Raw genomic sequence first — 22,236 nt, 5'->3', positions numbered from 1 at the left:
TATTTCTCAAATATTTTTCTTCATTGCTTTATTTTGCAATGAAAGAATATTTTCTAAAATAGGGAACTTTAGATTACTAATGAATTATTTTATTATATATTTTTGAGAATTTTTGTTGTTGTAAATTTTACCATATAGGTATATGGAAAATTAATTATTCAAATCATCTTCCAATTTATACTAGTAAACTTTTAGTAATACATAGAAACATCATTCTTATATAAATCTTTTATTTCCTCCATTTTAAAGTATTATCACTTTACCCATTACATCTATTAAAGTTACAAAGCCAACAATACATTTTAGTAATTATTACTTTACCATCTAGAGTTATTACCATATCACAATGCATTTTTCTTCTAACTACCTCCTTTTTGATGTTACTGGAAAATATGTTATAGACATATTCCATTTCTACATGTCAAATACTCAGCAATACATTATGCACATATTATTATTATTATCATTGAGACGTAGTCTCCCTCTGTCACCCAGGCTGGAGTGCAGTGGCACAATCTCTGCTCACTGCAAGCTCCATCTCCCGGCTTCATGCCATTTTTCTGCTTTGGCCTCCCGAGTAGATGGGACTACAGGCGCCCGCCATCACGCCCGACTCATTTTTTGTATATTTAGTACAAACGGGGTTTCACTGTGTTAGCCAGGATGGTCTCGATCTCCTGGCCTCGTAATACGCCCGCCTTGGCCTCCCAAAGTGCTGAGATTACAGGTGTGAGCCATCGTGCCTGGCCATTATACACATGTTATTTACTAAACAATTTATGATAGAGAGAAAAAATGCATTTTTACTGTCTTTTATAATGTCAGTATTACCCATACCAGTGCTTTTTTAAAAATGTGGATTCAAGTGACTGTCTTCTGTAACTTGCTTTTAGCCTTAGGAATTTATTTTAGAGTTTTTTTTATATGGTAGGTCTGCCAGCAACAACTTCAATTAATATTTCTGTTTATCTGGGTAAGTCTTTGTGTTATCTTCATTTTAGAAAAATAATTGCTGGATAAGGAATTCGTGGCTGAGAGTTTTTTTTTTTCCTTTGCATCTTTTGAATATATTATTCTACTGCCTCTTGCCTTCCATTGTTTCTCTTAAGTCAGCTGTTAATCTTAGAAAACATAGGTGCTCAAAAAATAAACATGTGCATGAATATTTACAGCAGTAATATTCATACAGTCAAAAAGTGGAAACAATCCATATGCTTGTTGACTCATAAATGGACACCCAATTTTCAGCTATAACAAAGAATGAAGTACTTACATATGGTATAATATTGGTGAAATTTGAAAGCATTATGTTAAGTGAACAAAAGGACAAATATTACTTGATTTTATTCACATGAAACATCAGGAATTGGCAAATCAATTGGGATATAAATCAGATTAGTGGTCATTAGGGCTCAGGGAAGCAGAATAGGGTGTAACAACTTTATGCATAATGGGTTTTTGGAAGGGACATGATGAAATTGCTCTGGAACATTGTGAATATACTAAAAGCAAGTGCATTGTATGCTTTAAAATGGTTGTTATTAATTTTATATTATGTGATTTTTACCTTAAAAAACAAAACAGAGAAAATAGCCTTACTCTATACATAATAAACTCAAGATATGTTACAAATTTACATGTGAAATCCAAAATACTATAATATTTAAGGAATAGCTAAGTAGAATAACACTGAAATTTAACATAATGAAACATTTCCTTAAAAAAGAAAACAGCACAGTAATTAAAAAGGGAAATATATTTAATATTTTTTCTCTCCATTAAGCATGCCATTAACTGAGTAAAAAATCAAGCTGCAATTATGTAAACTACATTTTCTAAAACCATAAAGAAAAGAAGAACTAAAAAGGTATTTGGGAAAAAAATCCAAAGGTAAAGTCAACTACACAAAGAAAGCTTAGTCTCATTAATCATTATGAAAATGCAAATGGTAACTGAAAGAAGATAAAACTACAATTCAAAGAGAAAGCCTAAAATTTCAACCCCCCAAAAAGTCTGGGTTTTGGTGATCTGGGATGGAATAGGGTTCCTAACCTGACGACAATGAAAGAACCAAACTAACTTCAAAGTCATGACTTTATTTTTATAGCAACGAGGTTGCCAAGAACTGAGTCAAAATGTGAGGGAAAACAAGCACCTGCAGGAAGAAAGAGGACAGATGCACTTACATAGGACAGATGCAAATAGACACCACTATGACAAGTAAAGCTGGAATAATCAATAAATTCCTAAAGACAAAGTGGGGCTGGTGAGATTGGGAGACCGCTGACAGCTGCAGAAGTTGGGAAAGATCCATCATCTTGAAAACTTTTTCCTCACAAACCCACTGCGATCTCTCAAGCAATTGGTAAGGAATCCAAGAGAGTCTGTATATGACACAGATCAGGGAGAGCAGAACACCTGGGAGGTGACCAGGTCTTGGGGGCCGAGCCCTTATGAATGGGATTAGTGCCTTTATAAAAGAAGCTCAATGGAGTTCTTTTGTGCCTTCCACTATGTGAGGACATAGAAAGAAGGCACCATCTATGAACCATGAAATGGGCTCTCATCAACACTGAATTTGTGAGCATCTTGACCTGAGATCTTACAGCCTCAAGAAGTGTGAAAAAAGAAATATCTGTTGTTTTTTAGTCACCCGGTTTATGTTATTTTGTTATAAGAGACCAAATAGACCAAGATATCCCACTTAATATGTAGGGGAAGGCAACAAAAACTGCCACACTTAGGATACTCGTGATGCTGGGAGTATGAAAACAGGAGAAACAAAACAAAACTGCTCTTGAAGGTGAAGGAGGAATATCACTGAGCTCACCAACACAGCCAGGAAAAGAACAGAAGTGTGAGAAGGCTACATTCCTGAGACCCTGAGAAAAAATACCTGCATAAGACTGAGATGAAATTACCTACTCTAGTTATGATTGAAATCCCAAAAAGAAAAGAGGGAAAAATAATGGAGCAAAAGAAATATTTTTCAAAATAACTGCCAAAAATATTCTAAAAGAAGTGACAGAAAATCAAACTTCAAATATAGGAAACTCAGAGAATGTCAAATAGAGCAAAAAGAAATAAGAATTACATCTTGAAAAATCTTTAAAAAATCAAGTCTAAATTTTATATCTTGCTCCAAATATATAGAGATATAAACAGGTTATCATCAAGATATGGAGAAAGCCATATCATGGAAACACTAAAATAAGGCTGTGGAAGGACTACATTGATATTGGACACAACAGAGTTCGGAACAAGAAATAGTATCAGAGATGAGAGATAATAGATAATAGAATAATCAATTCTCAAGAAGATGCAACCATCCTACTAATTAGGGTGTGCAGCTAACAACAGAACCTCCAAATACATGAGGTAAAACAAGAAAGAAATCAAAGGTGGACTAGAAAAATCCAAAATTATATTTGCAGACTTCAACACTTTTGTCTTAGTAATGGAAAGACTAGGCACAAACTCAGTAATCATGTGGAAGATAAGAACAACAATATCACCAACAAGACATCCAATCTTCAAAGGCAGATACTCTTTCCTTTCAAGTGAAAAAAAAAGAGTATGGCATATTCTCTAACAAACCCAGAATTTCTAATATTTGCGTTCTTCCTCCCTTCTTTCCATCTTCCTTCCTCTTCTCTTCCCTTCCCTTGCCTTCTTCCTTCCTTTCTTCTTTTCCTCTTCCTTTTCTTTTCTTTTTTCTTTTCCTTTCTTTTTTCTCCTTCCTTCCTTCTTTCCTTCTTTCTTTCTTTTCTCTTATTCTTCCTTCCCTCCTCCCTCCCTTCCTTTCTCCCTCCCTTTTCTTCCTTCTTTTCTCATATTCTTTTTCTTTCTCACGTTCTTGTTTCTTTCGTTTTTTCTCCCTTCCTCCCGCCCTCCTTTTCTTCCTTCCTCCCTCTCTTCCTTTCCTCTTTTTCCTTCCTTCCTTCACCTCTTTATTTTCTTTGTTTCTTTGCTTTCCTCCCTTTTACCATTCTCTCTTCCTCCTTTCCTTCCTCCCTTCCTCCTTTCTTTCTCTCTTTCTCTCTTTCTTTCTCTTTCTTTCCTTCCTTCTTTCTTTCTTGTGTTCATGCTTTCTTTTTTCTCCCTTCCTGCCTTTCTCCCTTCCTCCCTTCCTCCCTCCCTCCCTTCCTTCTCTCATTTCCTCCTTCTTTTCTTTCTTCTTTCTTTCCTTATTTCCTTCCTTCGTTCTTTCCTTCCTTCTTTTTTTTGTTTGTTTTCTTTTCTTTCTTTCTCTTTACTGCAATTAATATTATTTTTAAAAAAATAAGAGAGGGAGACAGAAAAATAAAGAACGCTTTAATCTGCAGGTAAATAGATTGTCTGCTGTAGGCCAAAGAATGTTTTCCCAAAAATTTTCATGTCCTAATTCCCAGAGTCTAACCTACAAATATGTTAGGTTGCAAGGCAATGTGAAATTAGATTTCAAGTGAAATTAAGGTTGCGGAAAAATGATACAGAGGCTGTCTTAAATGGATGGGATCAATGAAATCACAAACTTCCTTATAAGTGAAAGAAGAAGGCAGAAGAAAGGCAACCTTGGAGGTGGTGGCATGAGAAATTTCTCAACATCACTGACTTTTAAGATACAAGAATGAGGACCCATCGCGGTGGCTCACGCCTAATCCCAGCACTTTGGGAGGCTGGGGCGGGTTTATCACGAGGTCAGGAGATCAAGACAATCCTGGCTAACATGGTGAAACCCCATCCCTGCTAAAAATACAAAAAATTAACTGGGCGTGGTGGCAAGTGCCTGTAGTCCAAGCTACTCAGGAAGCTGAGGCAGAAGAATCACTTGAACCCGGGAGGCAGAGGTTGTAGTGAGCTGAGATCATGCCACTGCACTCCAGCATGGGTGACAGAAGGAGACTCCATCTCAAAAAAAAAAAAAAAAAAAAAAGGAAAATAGGATCTAAGAATGAGGTCATGTTCCAAGGAAGAAAGGTGGCCTCTGGATGCTGAAAAATATCAAGTAATAGACTCTGCCACATAACCCTCAGAAAGACTGCAGCCCTGCCAAAAACTTGATGTTAGCCCTGTGAGTTTCATTTAAGGCTTCTGAACTACAGAACTGTAGGATTAACGGTCACTTTATTGTAAGATATGAAGTTTGTGGTAATTGGTTACAGCAGCAAGAGGAAGTTTATATTGTAATTGTATGATGAAAATGAGAACCATAATTTACAACTGCTTTTAATACTGCACTTGGATGTTTGATATCACGTACATGGAAATGATCTCTATGTGCATGAGGGAGGATAGCAAATTGATGCCAAAATAATGCAAATGCAAATCTTACACTCATTTCTATGTAGGTTTCATTTAATCTTTGAAATTAAAATGAAATTAAAAGATTGTGATCTTTTGATGAAATTAGACTAAAATGAACAATAACAAAATAAGAACTTACTTATATTCTTCATATGGTCAATAAAGAAGTGATAGTGAAAAAAACAGGATCAAATTAAGGTGATGATTTAGGAGGTTGGAAAGATAGCTGAAACTACAAAATGGTATATAACCAGTGAACACTTAGACACACTGATTGATGAACTACAGCTTTTGGCTTGGTGAGAGCATAAAATGAGAGCAGCTGAGGTTTGCAAATTTGTAATCTCCTTGTGGAAAAACAGGGGAAAACACATCTCAGCCTAATAATATTTATCTACTAAAGAGTCCAGACTTGATCCATTTGTCCTTGTAATTCAAAAGCTAATTCAAATACTGATTTGATGTATTGTGTGAACAACCATTGCTGATTATCATCGCATACCTGGCATTCTCTTGTATCTGATATCTAAAATATTTGGTAATTCCTGGACTTTCTCTTTTCAAACCCAGTACGGTTTAATTTGAGTCTTAGAACAGTTGTCTTTGAGAAATTCTTCCCTCTACTGCATCTGTGAATGGGTATAGCATGGTTACATACATACTGTCACTCCATTGAACATTTGTTAAATTAAAGCCAAAGTTTAAAGCAAGAGCTTTAACTTACTGGTTTTACTAATGTTTTCCTCCCCAATAGCAACAACAATATTGATACCCTCACACCTTTTAACATAAAGCTTGGTGTTGTCTATTTTTCAGGTGCTGTCATCTATATGATCTCAGTATTTTAAAAATCAGCTTCCAGCCCATATGGTGGTTCATGCTTGTAATACCAGCAGTTGAAGAGGCTGAAATGAGAGGATTCCTTGAGCCCAGGAGTTCAAGAGCAACCTGGGCAAGACAGCAAGACCCAGTCTCTATCAAAAGTTAAAAAAAAAAAGTGGGCATGGTGATGTGCACCTGTTGTCCTAGCTATTTGGGAGGCCAAGGTGAAGGATTGCTTGAGCTTGGGAGGCTGTGGTTGCAGTGAGCAGTGATTGCACCACTGCACTCCAGCCTGGACAACAAAGCAAGACCCTATCTCAAAAAATATATATAATAAAAATAAAAATCAGCTCTCATTGATTTCTATGTAAATATGCACAGGTGATGTCCATATAGACATAAATAATATTTCTGGCAATGGGTCCATATGATCTTCAAAATGTAAAATGCCTGTCTGTGTAATTGACTGGTTAGTCTCATTAATGAATACAGATTCAATTCTACTTTCTTGTTCTAGATAAATTATATAATCTGGCTTTCATTTCACTTATTTACTGATAACAACAGGAAGAATGACAAGATATCCATTTTGGAAAATTACTCTGGTAGGAGTAAAGATGAAACAATGATAGAATTGCACGGAAAACTAGAAAAAGTATGGTCTTCTGATATTCTATCACATCACATACTAAAGGCCTCATAAAACTCAGATATTTTATCTAAAAATGTTATTTTCATCATAGGAATGATCAAAGCATGAGACTACAATTGTATTAAAATGTGCTTGTATCACAAGCACAGGTGCCAAAAAGGAGGGGAAAACATCCTTACTGATATTTTCAAGGTATGTTTTACTTTTCATTAACATGAACCTCAACTTGATATGATTCAGATTGAAGGAAATCACCCATAATTCCATATGAAGAAGGCCTGTGATATTTTATGGGAAAATAAATAGAGAAAATGCTAACAGAAACCCTGTTAAGCATGAAGCTTTATGGAGCAAACACAAATCCAGTGGTGAAAGATACACACTCGAGTTCTGTTTGTTGTCTTGGAACAATACGGTTTAGAGGTGACTGGTGGGTGAGGAGAACATATGCGAGTTCACCAAAGAGAAAAGCTGAGTGAGGCAATGCCTCTTCCTGACCATATCTCTTACTCAGATAACTATATAATTTATTGTCCAGTAAAGGGTATATTAAAAATCGTATTAAAAGTCATGCAGTGAAGTTGTCCAGGAAAATCAAGACTTAACAGTCTCACTGTGACAGTAATGAACAGGGGGATTACCTCAAGATAGACTAGGACATGACCCCACACTGGCAGGTAGTAGTACCAGAAAAGAACGCATGGAAAATCTTTACCTTATGCTTGAGGCAGGGACCAGGCTAAAGTGAAAGCCAGACCTAAAATTCTATCTAAAATAAATCCACAATCGAAGAAAATATGTGGTGTACAGGCATAGAATGTCTTTACTGGATCATTGAAATAGTAAGATAAATTCAACTTTTTACATTGTTTTCTTTTCCTCCAGTTAGGGCTTGAGGTTTGTCTCTGGAGAGTGACTGTCAATTGGTGCCCTGCCTTTCTGGGGTTCTGGTCAGGGGGTTGTGGATGCTTAACATGTGCCTTTCACAGGACACTTCCTTACCCCAGCAGTGGCCAGGTGTGCATCCCACGACCAGGCCTCCCTCTCACAGAACATCTGTTGAGACTACGAGATGCCTGGTGACTGTTGCCTGACCTGTGTCCTGTGTATTTCTGACAAGAGCCACTCTCAGAGACCCTGGCCAGGAGGAGAGTTAGGTTCCAGTGTAGGTCAGCTCAGACACATGGAGGCCACAGAACCAAACATGGGAAATCACAGAAGTAGGTTTATTACTCACAGATCCAGAGAGAAGAAGGTAGCTGAGAAGAGGGTTTAGCTGTGTCCCCAGCCAAATCTCATCTTGAATTCCCACATGTTGTGGGAGGGAACAGGTGGGAGGTAATTGAATCATGGGGGCAGGTCTTTCCCATGCTGTTCTTCTGATAGTGAATAAGTCTCACAAGATCTGATGGTTTTATAAAGGGGAGTTTCCCTGCACAAGCTCTCTTGTCTTGTCTGCTGCCACGTGAGATGTGCCTTTCAGCTTGAGCCATGATTGTGAGGCCTACCCAGCCATGTGGAACTGTGCATCTATTAAACCTCTTTCTTCTGGAAATTACCCAGTCTTGGGCATGTCTTTACCGGCGGTGTGAAAATGGACTAATACAGTAGCACACCTCATAGGGCTGAACAAAATGGGGAAGATGAGTGGGGAGCAGGAGAGAGAAAAGTGGTCTGTGGGACTCCAGCCTTTATTGGGCCCAGAACATTACCCAAATAAGTTTTCCACGGGGCACTAGTTGGTGGGGTGAGTGCCAGCAGCACATTTCTTGACTCCCGCTGCAACCGAGCAGGCCACTGTGGCGTGTGGGGGCTGTCCATGAGCGCTGTGAGGTCTGTGGGGTGAGTCAGGCAGGTTGTATCCAACGGTTCCATAGCTGGTAGTCACCAGGAGGAGACAACTGTGTAGGGTCAATATCCGGGCCAACCACACTGAGGAACTGTGAGGGTTAGAACTGGAAATTGTCAACGGAATCCGAACCCAGCTACCATATGAGAGAGTTCAACTTATGTTCAATGTGAATGCCATGGCAATATTAAAAGGTAAGAATTTGCTCCATACGTGCTTGAGGTAAATAGGAGAAACCTAGAATTTATGTAAACAGTGAGAAGATTGGATGCGTTTTCCATCACATATTTTAATACTAGCAGCATATTATATATGTCAATCCATCAGGCATTCAGAAATACATGCTTATGAAAATTTTTTGCACCATCAGACAAAAGACAAGGGTAGAAGTCATTTGTAACCCTAGAAACAGTAGTAAAGTAAAAACAGAAGGACATTTATGTTCTAACCTATCTGTGTTGTGAAAGGCTGCCCTGTGAAATACGGGATTTCATAAACATATTTTAAAAATCATAGGTGTCAATATTTTTTAGAAATCTATTTAAATTTTCTCGTTATTTTACAATGCCTATTTATTTATTTAGTGGCTCTGTTGATTTTGATGTATATCCTAAACTTTACATTTTCTTTAAAGGATGTTTTATACAACTTTATGTAAAATGTTTCAGTATCTTCACATTTCCTCCCTGTCCTTTTGTTTTGCTCTCATATGGTGGTCTTGAGTCTTTTCTCTGGCTTTTCAAACCTACTAAGACTAAGACACTAAAGTAACTTTGCCCGTGGTTTGGTAATGCCTTCCAAAGCACATCCTAAGCTCTCGTGCATACAGGGGTCTCCTTTGAGCTCTGTGCTTTTGAGATCCCATATACCTAAATTCCAGTACTCCAAATCAGTACTGCTCAGTTTTAGTGACTAAGTTTAAAAATGTATTTTAATAGCAAGTTAGTTTAGTGCACTCTTGCTTCTTTCTTGACTGCTTGTATGCATGTATATTCCTTTAAATGAATCTTGGAATTTATTTAAAAATTTTAAATTATACTAATGAAACTGTATATTGTTGTGAATTCATAAGTGAATTTGGAAAGAATTTGTCTTTATGATACTAAATCCTTTTTAATCCAAGTATCATATGTGTCCTTATATTTATTCCAGTCTATATTTATATCACTGAATAAATATATAGAAATGTAGATACATACAGCTGTAGTTATAGATACAAATATAGATATAACATGTTAAATCTATATCTATCCCATATAACATATATACATATTATATGTGTGTGTGTGTATATATATGTTTATGTTATTAAAGAGCTCCCTTAATATTTTTCTTTTATTTCCCATATAATTTTAGGTCTAGCTTGAATTTTCCTTGTATAAACAAGCAAATATTTATACTAGTTTTAATACTGATGTTTAGACATTGTATCTTATTTTAGCATTGAATATTTTCACAATTATTATAAATATTATCTAATATTAATAATGTACCTGTTAAAAATATTTAAAATTTTACCTTTGAATTATTTTATTGTTGAATTAAAATTCCTTTAATATGATAGTCAATTTCTATTTTATGCTTTCTCTATGCATATGCAAATTAATCTATCCACTTCTCTATCTCTATGTAGTAACATATGAAAATCAGGCCTCTCTTTTTCTAATGGACATACACATGTTTGCATATAGAATATCAGACCCTTTATAGCATTTAAAATCTTTAAAGACATGAATATTGCCTTTTAACGAATATATTTTAGCATGTACTGAGAATCCCCTATTTATTTTTAATTTGGGTTAATCAATATGATTATTAATATTATTGGATTACCAAATTTGGAAACACACTTTCATCCCCAAGATGGATATTTATTTTTTTGCCAATTTCTTGTCTGACTGTTTCAAATATTGTTGGATATTATTTTTATTTTATTTGGCATTTTAGTATCAACATTTGTAATTGATACTCTACATATTTTTTCTTCAATATCTGGTGGGTTTTATAATTACCGCTATATTGGATTTGTAGTAGACATTGACAAAAATTATTCCTGTATGTTTTATAGCTGTATGAGGGAGACTAATATATTTTACCCCTAAATATATTTCCTTGATATATTTCAAAATGGCTATTGAGAAGGGCTGGAAATGCAAAGTTAGCTGCAAAGCTGTCTTGGGGAGATTTGCATCGGTAGAGAATCTGCCTTGATGCAGCCAGGCTTTCTCTGAGGTCTGCCCCCTTGTCTGGATCTAGGAAAGATTAACTGAGAGTCTGAGGTCTCCAAAGGTCTGAAAGAAACATTTTCTGTCTATTCTCTCTGAGGACTGCTCCCAGTGAGGTTTCACCTACATAATAAGTCCACTGTTGCTAGCCAGGGTCGTTTTCTCACATAACCTTTCTTTTTTTTTCCCTGTGATCCAAGACCCCATTCTTTTTGTAAACTTCATGTGGTAGATAAGCTTCTGCACGCATCGTGTGTCTGGGTCTTCGTTCTAAGGGCTCCAGTGTACACACATTGCAGAAACCTGTATGCCTTTTCTACTATTTAACTGCCTCCTATTAGTGATTTTCAGGGAAACTTCAGAAGGCAAAAGGGACATTCTCCTTTAGCCCATTCTCAGACAAAATCCCCCAACATTTAACTGATTCCTAATAGCTTAAAATCACTTTGAAAAATCCATATATTTATAACCTTTTCTTCCCTCTATGATTTCTGGTCAGCTTGGGTTTTGTTTTTCATTCCATTTACTTCATCCTCGAAAAGATATATTTTACGTCTATTTATTCTCATTTATGGACATTGAGAAAAGAAAATAACTTTCATGTGAGAAATGCAAGTCCTTTTAAATAATCAGGCCCAGAGAGATATTCAAATGAGACAGCAGTTCTGTCCTGCTCCTCTTTGAGCTGTGTGTTCATCTAGGCTGCTTGCTGTTGCCACAGTAGCTATAAATTAACCAATAACGCCACACCAGACACTATAATCCACACCCAATAATAGTGTAACAGTGTATAGCCAGTCATTAATAAATGTTATTTCCATAAGCCAATGAGAATTTGTGACAAACCTCTTTGCATCATCTCACTTCTGGACCCTTTTTTGCCTTTAAGAAACTGCTTGTTGCAAAGCTCCAAAGGGGGTTCATATCCAAGGATACTTGGGTCTGTTTCTTCCAGGCAGCTGTCCACATTGTTGCTCAAGTAAACTCTTTGAATTACGTTTTGTGCTTCAGCCCCTTCCACTTAGATTAACAACATGGATTTGTGTCACCATGTACAGCAATTAAAATGTTTACACTTTTCCCCTCGAGGGCACTGATGTGTTTTCCTGAGCACTTGGAATAGCTACGTAGTGTTTCTTGTCTAGATTATGGTTTCTGAACCTTGGTACTACTTACCTTTAGGACCAGAGGATTCCTTGTTGTGGGAGGCTGCCCTAACAATGCTAGGTGTTTCGTTTGACCTCTAAATTTCACACCTCCACCAGTCTTGACATCCCTAAAATAACCCTAGACATTGACAAATGTCTCCTGGGGAAAACTCTCCACAAGTTGACAGGCAAAGTTCTGGAAATATTGGAATTGTCAATTGAGATTTTAAGTTATCCAAAACAAATATTTTTCTTTGTTTTTAAACATCTACTTCCATCTACTTATCTACTTATTTTTACTTTTATTTGTAACTTAAATCCATCAAGGAGAGGGAGTGCATTTTCTGTTATGCTAAATTTTTGAAGAATGTATTGATTTTTTATGACCAGTTATATGGATGATAAGTAGATATTACATGTTTGTATTATCAAATTTCAGGGTGATAATAAAATAAATACTTATAATATTTATATTGTCACTGTATATTAGTTACTTTCTTTCTTCACTACAGGAGTTTTTCAACCTATAGGCTATTTTTCAATTCTAGGTTATCCAGTAGATTTTGAAATGTTATGATTAAATATCTACTTCTCAAGCATTCATCTTTGCAAATGAAACAATCCCAAGCTCTTATAATACACATCATATAAAGGGCAGATTAGTCAATATACGGTTCAGAAATAATTATGTAATATTTATAAGAAAATTAAAAATTTAGATCCTTAACTCAGATAACAATAATCCAAATTAAAATTTGATTTCATTACATAATTTAAAATGACACCAAAATACTAGCAAAAATGTAGATAAGTTTATATAATCTTTTTTAGCTGTAGGACTTTATTAGCATAAATTGAAATACAGGATCCAAAGTAAGATTGAGACCTATAGTCAAAGGTTAAAATGTACAAATCACAGGGGCATGATTAAACTAATTTAAGGCATAGTAACATGGAGAAATACTGCAAAACATACATTTTACTGAATTAATTGTTAATATCTAATCATTATGTGAGAACAAAATTAAAGAGTAGCTACACAGGCACACACCCACACACAACTGCAATATTGTCAAATAAACGATGTTCAGCTACACTAGAAATCACACCTGTGTTTTCTCCACAGAAGAGTAAAGATTAAAAATCACAATATTATTTATTGTACATATGGAGGTAAAGATACTCAAAATATTACCCAAAAATGCATTTTTTTTGAGATGGAGTCTTGCTTTTATTGCCCAGGCTAGAGTGCAATGGCACAACCTTGGCTCACTGCAACCTCAGCCTCCCAGGGTCAAGTGATTCTCCTAGCTCAGCCTCCCAAGTAGCTGAGATTACAGTCATGCACCACCACACTCGGCTAATTTTTTGTATTTAGTAGAGACGGGGTTTCACCATGTAGGTCAGGCTGGTCTCCAACTCCTGACTTCAGGTGATCTACCCACTTCAGCCTCCCAAAGTGTTGGGATTACAGGCGTGCGCCTGGCCAGCTTTTTGACATATTTCAAGATGGCTACTCGGAAGACTGGAGATAGTTTCTTCTACAAAAATAGCTGAAAAGCTGTGTTTGTTGGGGAGATTTGTATTTGTAGAGAAAATCTGCATTGATATAGACATGCTTTCCCTGAGATACTCCCTTGTCTGGGTTTAGGAAAGATTAACTGAGTCTGGCACATTTACATTTCTAAAAACCATTTTTTATCTATAGTTCCCAAGAGGAGGGCTGCTCCCTGTGAGGTTTCATCCATGTAACAAGACCACCTCTGCTGCCAGGCTCCTCTTTCTTCCTTGTCGTCACCTGTCTTCCACAAAGCCTGATTTACCAACCTACAGCTCTGTGTTTTCTGTAACCTCAAGACAGCATAGGCGTGTTGACTACCTTGCCTTTCCTGGAGTTTTTATATATATAGTATATATTTGTATATCTGTTTATAATATACAAATATTTGTATAGAGATATATATATTATATATAGATATATTTGTATAGATATATATATAATGTAAACTCCAAGTGCACATATCTGTAAACCTTTATTTCCTGTTAATTTGTACATTATCAGTTTATTTTATAGGCTTAAATAATTAAAGCTTCAAGGGAAAAATTTAAACTTTCCTATAGAGAAAAGGCAAATATATAGGTGACAAATAATATTTAGAGTGTAAGACGCTTTTTAAAGGTATATTTGCAATTTATGTCAAAATATTTAAGTACACATTTGTTACTTTAACTACAAAATTTCAAATAATTTAAGCCAAATACATAGTATATGCAGAAAATTAGCAATATATCTATGTAGCACCTTACTATGCATTACTGTAACCAGCCGTCTAACATAAAGAACTAATTAAGGTAGCACCTACTTTTCAAATATCACATTTTTTTCACAGACCTAGACAAATAACATTTAAACTTTATTTTTAAATTTGCAGAATAGTAGTTTTCAGCACATGGTTTATTTTAGCAAATTCCATCTTCACATTGTGCTATGCTTTTATGAGTTCCAGCTGTTAATGGATATTTTACTGCTGAAACTATCATGTGTGATATAATTGCTCATTATGTGCCTCAAAACACAAGCAATATAATTATTTTCAACTTGGAGCAAATTAAAATCTTATCAGCAATTTAAAAACTCTAGAGTCGTCTTCTTCTGGTTAATTATTTTAAACTTGTATTTTTCTCTTTATGTTTTTAGTGAGTTGTCTTATCAAGGAGAAGAACTCAAGCTGATTATTCTTTTTTTTCTCTTCCATCCACCTCGCAGGTGTGTTAATAATTTCATTTCTCAGAAAATGTTCTTTCATATCCATCTTACAAGATGAGAGACCTTTCAACATCTTCCATTCGGATGTCATACGAGTAATGGAACATATTCCAGCTTCATAAATACGGTGATACAAATAGTTATCCGTCTAACCTCTTTCAGTGCCAAATGTTTACTTTACTCAGTGAATTACTCAGTTGACTGGTAATTTCTTCTGAAATCACTAATGAGAGGATCAGAGGTCTGGCTGTGGTCTGTACCTCATATGACTCCCAGTGCAGACAATTGTTTCTATGGAGCACAGACAGTTGAAAGGATTGACTTCCTGCCTAGAATGGTTTCTGCTGTGCTTCTTATCCTTCTTGTGGAGATTTCAGATTATCTGAATTGCTTTTCTATCTTAAGAAAAAACGCAACAATTCTCCCACCTGAGAGGAATGTAAACTGTAGTAAGTTAGCAGAACCAACCCGTAAAGTTTTCACGTTGTTTGTTGCAAAATGCAGCGCTGGTGTCTCCATCACTAACCTTTTCTATCCCTCATTGCTCTTTCTTTGACTGCAATAGGATACCTCTAGGCAAATCTGTATTCCCGAGACAGAGTGCCCTTTTGGTGAGCTATAAGTACACTCAATGGTAGGCTGAAATACTAGCTTTTATCTATGGCGAAATGGAATCATATCAGTGATTTTTTTAAAAAAGGAAATTTAACTCTTGCTATGGTTTGAATGCTTGCCCCTTCCGATCTCATGTTAAAAGTTGATCCCCAATGTTGCAGGTGGGGTCACTGGGAGGTGTTTGGTCATGGGGGTTGGACTTTCATGAATGGATAATACCCTCCCTTAGGAATCTAAAGCTATCCTCCCTCTTCGGTGCCCTCAGGAATGAGTGTACCATTCTTTATTCACCTATAATTGCCCCACCCATCCTTTTTGAGATATTGATTACATGTATGTCACACTGCTACATATTGTCTGAAGTATCAGTGAGTTTCTGGCTTTCTTATATTAGTTTACCCTTTGTCCTTTAGCTTGTAAAGCTTCTATTTTGTTCTATAAATTTTCTGATGTTAGGGTAAAATCCATTACTTATTCTATCTCATGGAATTTTTATTTCAAATATTTATTTTTCATCTATACATGTCACATTTTTCATTTTATAACTTCTATTTTTCTCCTATGTTCAATTTTCATTTAAGTACCTTGACATATATATGTATTTATCTATATGTATTTATAAAATATATTTACTTTTTTTTTTTTTTTTTTTTTTGAGACGAAGTCTCGCTCTGTGGCCCAGGCGGGAGTGCAGTGGCGCAATCTCGGCTCACTGCAAGCTCCGCCTCCCGGGTTCACGCCATTCTCCTGCCTCAGCCTCCCGAGTAGCTGGGACTACAGGCGCCCGCCATCACGCCCGGCTAATTTTTTTTGTATTTTTAGTAGAGACGGGGTTTCACCGTGTTAGCCAGGATGGTCTCGATCTCCTGACCTCGTGATCCGCCCGCCTCGGCCTCCCAAAGTGCTGGGATTACAAGCGTGAGCCACTGCGCCCGGCCAAAATATATTTACTTTAAGGACCTTGAAATTTCCTTCTTCTCCGTCATTTATAAATGACTTATTTTTATCCTGTTAATATATGTCTTAATTATATATATCTTATGGCTTCTTTGCATGTCAGAGTTTCTTTTGGGGGTATTTTGGTGTTATGCTATTGAATATCTAGATTTGATTGGCTACCTTTGAACAATGTTGTGGCAGGCAGTTCAGTAACTTCAGGATGAGTATTTTTCTGTTGTTGTTTTAAATCTTCTCTTTAAACTTTGTTGAGTTAGTCTAGAGCTATCTGTAATTTGGAGCTAAATGAGCACTGTCACTAGGGCATGAACCTCCAGTGGTCTTTACTGAATATCCTGGAGGTACAGAGGGGATTTCCTTCTCTGGCTGGTCAGAGCTAACGTGTCTTCCTGTCATGTGACGCCAGGGAAATGTTCTTCTTCCAACTCCCTGGTAGAGTCCTTTGCTGAGCTCCTTAGAATTTCATCCTATATACATTTGGCTTAGGGACTTGGGAGAATCCTTAGGCTGATTCTTGGTTCCTTTTTCTGTAAACGTTCTCTTCTACTACACATTCCAGCTGCTTAACCTTTTTTGATTTTTATCTGGTTCCTCAGTGAAATGACAATGTCTGCTCTCTCTGGGATTCCTCTCTACTGCTGTCACGGAGAATCTGGGAATAAAGCAGGACTCATTCTGGCTCCTTCTCTTCTCTTGCAGAGCACAGTCCTGTGCTGCCAGATGTTCAGTACTTCAAAAAAATGTTTCATATATTTTGTCCAGTTTACTATTCTTTAACTCTAAAAGTGTAACTCCAGTCCCAGTTACAGCATCATGTTCTGTAACTCTACTCCTTGTTGCTTCATTCTGCCATTCTCTGGTATGATCTCCCCTTTCCCTTCTGTAATCAGGCCAAGAGCATAATATAATACTAGTTATAACTGCACAGGTTGCCTCCGTTGTGTAAAAAAATCACTGAGACTTAACTGTGTCCAACTTCTAAAATGTGAATACAAGTACAACTAAAGCTATATTTTGGTTAATATTTGCATTGCATGCTTTTCCAATATTTACTTTCAACATATGTGAAATATGAATATAAATTATAAAAACTTTAAGAGAGTCCCTTTAAAAAATCTGGTCTGGTTATGTTTTACCTGGTTTAATACAACGTTCATTCTTGAATTCAGGGTCTAATATAATTGGTACATCTGTCTATTTGCAAAAAAAAAAAACATGACAATATTTTAAAATTAATTTATCCAACTCACAACTTATATGCTTCTGCCATTGTATGGAAGATACATTTTAAACTTTATGAGATAGCATTCTGTTATACAGTCAATATCCAATTAAATTTCTCTCTATGTTTATTTCTTTCATTAAAAAGTTGTTCTTCTAACTGCAAACTTTCATCAGGGATCATGGCTCTTCTACCTGAAGAATAATCTTTAGTATTTCTTTTCCTGTGGGTCTGCTTGGGAGAAATTCTTTATTGTATCTTTGCTTTTGATGGATATGTCCACCAAATAGACAGTTCTAGGTCAGCACTTATTTTATTTCGGGACTTGAAAGATATCAATACCTCACTTGTTGGCTTTCGTTGTTTCATTTGAGAAAGTTGTTATCAGTCAACTCTTTCTCTTTGTAGTTAGCCCAGTTTTTTTATCAAGTGCTCTTTACATTTTTCTTTTACTTTTCAGAAATTGTCCCATTATGTTTCTAGATGTGTCCTCTGTGTGTGTTTTCCTTTGCTTTGAAAAGTCTCCTGAACATGTCGTTTAATATTATTGGTCAATTTTGATAAAACCTCTAACATTGCCACTTCAAATGCTGTTCAGACAAGCTGTTTTCTCCTTCTTAGATTTCAACGTGTTAGACTATTACTCTATCCTTCATATTTTTTAAATGACCTTTCTCTACAATTTTTTTAGTTGGTTAATCTGTATTAGTGTATATTTTGTTATTTTATTCTATTTTATTTTATTATTATACCTTAAGTTTTAGGATACATGTGCACCATGTGCAGGTTTGTAACATAAGTGTTCATGTGCCATGTTGGTGTGCTGCACCCATTAACTCGTCATTTAGCGTTATGTATATCTCCTAATGCTATCCCTCCCCACTCACCCCACCCAACAACAGTCTGCGAAGTGTGATGTTCCCCTTCCTGTGTCCATGTGTTCTCATTGTTCAATACCCACCCATGAATGATAACATGTGGTGGTTGGTTTTTTGTCCTTGCCAGAGTTTACTGAGAATGATGATTTCCAGTTTCATCCATGTCCCTACATAGGACACGAACTCATCATTTTTTGTGGCTGCATGGTGTATATGTGCCACATTTTCTTAATCCAGTCTATCGTTGTTGGACATTTGGGATGGTTCCAAGTCTTTGCTATTGTGAATACTGCCGCAATAAACATACCTGTGCATGTGTCTTTATTGCAGCATGATTTACAGTCCTTTGTGTATATACCCAGTAATGGAATGGCTGGGTCACATGGTATTTCTAGTTCTAGATACTTGAGGAACCGCCACACTGACTTCCACATGGTTGAACTAGTTTACCGTCCCACCAACAGTGTAAAAGTGTTCCTATTTCTCCACATCCTCTCCAGCACCTGCCATTTCCTGACTTTTTAATGATTGCCATTCTAACTGGTGTGAGATGGCATCTCATTGTGGTTTTGATTTGCATTTCTCTGATGGCCAGTGAGGATGAGCATTTGTTTCATGTGTTTTTTGGCTGCATAAATGTCTTCTTTTGAGAAGTCTCTGTTCGTGTCCTTCACCCACTTTTTGATGGGTTGTTTGTGTTTTACTTGTAAATTTGTTTGAGTTCATTGTAGATTCTGGTTATTAGCCCTTTGTCAGATGAGTAGGTTGCAAAAATTTTCTCCCATTTTGTAGGTTGTCTGTTCACTCTGATGGTAGTTTCTTTTGCTGTGCAGAAGCTCTTTAGTTTAACTAGATCCCCTTTGTCAATTTTGGCTTTTGCTGCCATTGCTTTTGCTGTTTTACACATGAAGTCCTTGCCCAGGCCTATGTCCTGAATGGTATTGCCTAGGTTTTCTTCAAGGGTTTTTATGATTTTAGGTCTAACATGTAAGTCTTTGATCTAACTTGAATTAATTTTTGTATAAGGTGTAAGGAAGGGATCCAGTTTCAGCTTTCTACATATGGCTAGTCAGTTTTCCCAGCACCATTTATTAAATAGGGAATCCTTTCCCCATTGCTTGTTTTTGTCAGGTTTGTCAAAGATCAGACAGTTGTAGTTATGTGGCATTATTTCTGAGGGCTCTGTCCTGTTCCATTGATCTATGTCTGTGTTTTGGTACTAGTAACATGCTGTTTTGGTTACTGTAGCCTTGTAGTATAGTTTGAAGTCAGGTAGCTTGATGCCTCCAGCTTTGTTCTTTTGGCTTAGGATTGACTTGGTGATGCGGGCTCTTTTTTGGTTCCATATGTACTTTAAAGTTGTTTTTTCCAATTCTGTGAAGAAAGTCATTGGTAGCTTGATGGGGATGGCATTGAATCTATAAATTACCTTGGGCAGTATGGCCATTTTCACGATATTGATTCTTCCAACCCAAGAGCATGGAATGTTCTTCCATTTGTTTGTATCCTCTTTTATTTCATTGAGAAGTGGTTTGCAGTTCTCCTTGAAGATGTCCTTCATGTCCCTTGTAAGTTGGGTTCCTAGGTATTTTATTCTCTTTGAAGCAATTGTGAATGGGAGTTCCCTCATGATTGGGCACTCTGTTTGTGTGTTATTGGTGTACAAGAATGCTTGTGATTTTCATACATTGATTTTGTATCCTGAGACTCTGCTGAAGTTGCTTATCAGCTTAAGGAGATTTTGGGCTGAGACAATGGGGTTTTCTAGATATACAACCATGTCATCTGCAAACGGGGACAATTTGACTTCCTCTTTTCCCAACTGAATACCCTTTGTTTCCTTCTCCTGCCTGTTTGCCCTGGCCAGAACTTCCAACACTATGTTGAATCGGAGTGGTGAGAGAGGACATCCCTGTAGTGTGCCAGTTTTCAAAAGGAATGCTTCCAGTTTTTGCCCATTCAGTATGATATTGGCTGTGGGTTTGTCATAGATAGCTCTTATTATTTTGAGATACGTCCCATCAATACCTAATTTATTGAGAATTTTTAGCATGAAGGGCTGTTGAATTTTGTCAAAGGCCTTTTCTTCATCTATTGAGATAATCATGTGGTTTTTGTCCTTGGTTAGGTTTATATGCTGGATTACATTTATTGATTTGCATATGTTGAACCAGCCTTGCATCCCAGGGATGAAGCCCACTTGATCATGGTGGATAAGCTTTTTGATGTGCTGCTGGATTCGGTTTGCCAGTATTTTATTGAGGATTTTTGCATCAATGTTCATCAAGGATATTGGTCTAAAATTCTCTTTTTTTGTTGTGTCTCTGCCTGGCTTTGGTATCAGGATGATGCTGACCTCATAAAATTAGTAAGAGAGGAATCCCTCTTTTTCTATTGATTGGAATATCTTCAGAAGGAATGGTACCAGTTCCTCCTTGTACCTCTGGTAGAATTCTGCTGTGAATCCATCTGGTCCTGGACTCTTTTTGGTTGGTAAGCTATTGGTTATTGCCACAATTTCAGAGCCTGTTATTGGTCTATTCAGAGGTTCAACTTCTTCCTGGTTCAGTCTTGGGAGAGTGTATGCGTCAAGGAATTTATCCATTTCTTCTAGATTTTCTAGTTTATTTGCATAGAGGTGTTGTAGTTTTCTGTGATGGTAGATTGTTTTTCTGTGGGATCGGTGGTGATAACCCCTTTATCATTTTTTGTTGTGTCTATTTGATTCTTCTCTCTTTTCTTCTTTATTAGTCTTGCTAGTGGTCTATCAATTTTGTTGATCTTTTCAGAAAACCAGCTGCTGGATGCATTAATTTTTGAAGGGTTCTTTGTGTCTCTATTTCCTTCAGTTCTGCTCTGATTTTAGTTATTTCTTGCCTTCTGCTAGCTTTTGAATGTGTTTGCTCTTGCTTTTCAAGTTCTTTTAATTGTGATGTTAGGGTGTCAATTTTGGATCTTTCCTGCTTTCTCTTGTGGGCATTTAGTGCTATAAATTTCCCTCTACACACTGCTTTGAGTGTGTCCCAGAGATTCTGGTATGTTTTGTCTTTGTTCTTATTGGTTTCAAAGAACATCTTTATTTCTGCCTTCACTTTGTTATGTACCCAGTGGTCATTCCGGAGCAGGCTGTTCATTTTCCATGTAGTTGAGCGGTTTTCAGTGAGTTTCTTAATCCTGAGTTCTAGTTTGATTGCACTGTGGTCTCAGAGACAGTTTGTTATAATTTCTGTTCTTTTACATTTGCTGAAGAGAGCTTTACTTCCAACTATGTGATCAAGTTTGGAATGGGTGTGGTGTGGTGCTGAAAAAAATGTATATTCTGTTGATTTTGGGTGGAGAGTTCTGCAGATGTCTATTAGGTGCACTTGGTGCAGAGCTGAGTTCAATTCCTGGTGTCCTTGCTAACTTTCTGTCTCGTTGATCTGTCTAAAGTTGACAGTGGTGTGTTAAAATCTCCCATTATGATTGTGGGAGAGTCTAAGTCTCTTTGTAGGTCACTCAGGACTTGCTTTATGAATCTGGGTGCTCCTGTATTGGGTGCATATATATTTAGGATAGTTAGCTCTTCTTGTTGAATTGATCCCTTTACCATTATGTAAAGGCCTTCTTTGTCTCTTTTGATCTTTGTTGGTTTAAAGTGTATTTTATCACAGACTAGGATTGCAACCCCTGCCTTTTCTTGTTTTCCATTTGCTTGGTAGACCTTCCTCCATCCCTTTATTTTGAGTCTATGTGTGTCTCTGCACGTGAGATGGGTTTCTTGAATACAGCACACTGATGGTTCTTGTCTCCTTATCCAATTTGCCAGTCTGTGT

Source organism: Gorilla gorilla, chromosome 1, assembly GCF_029281585.2.
Source record: "Gorilla gorilla gorilla isolate KB3781 chromosome 1, NHGRI_mGorGor1-v2.1_pri, whole genome shotgun sequence".
Lineage (NCBI taxonomy): Eukaryota > Metazoa > Chordata > Mammalia > Primates > Hominidae > Gorilla > Gorilla gorilla.
The sequence above is the reverse complement of the archived record's forward strand: the minus strand, read 5'-3'. Positions refer to the sequence as shown.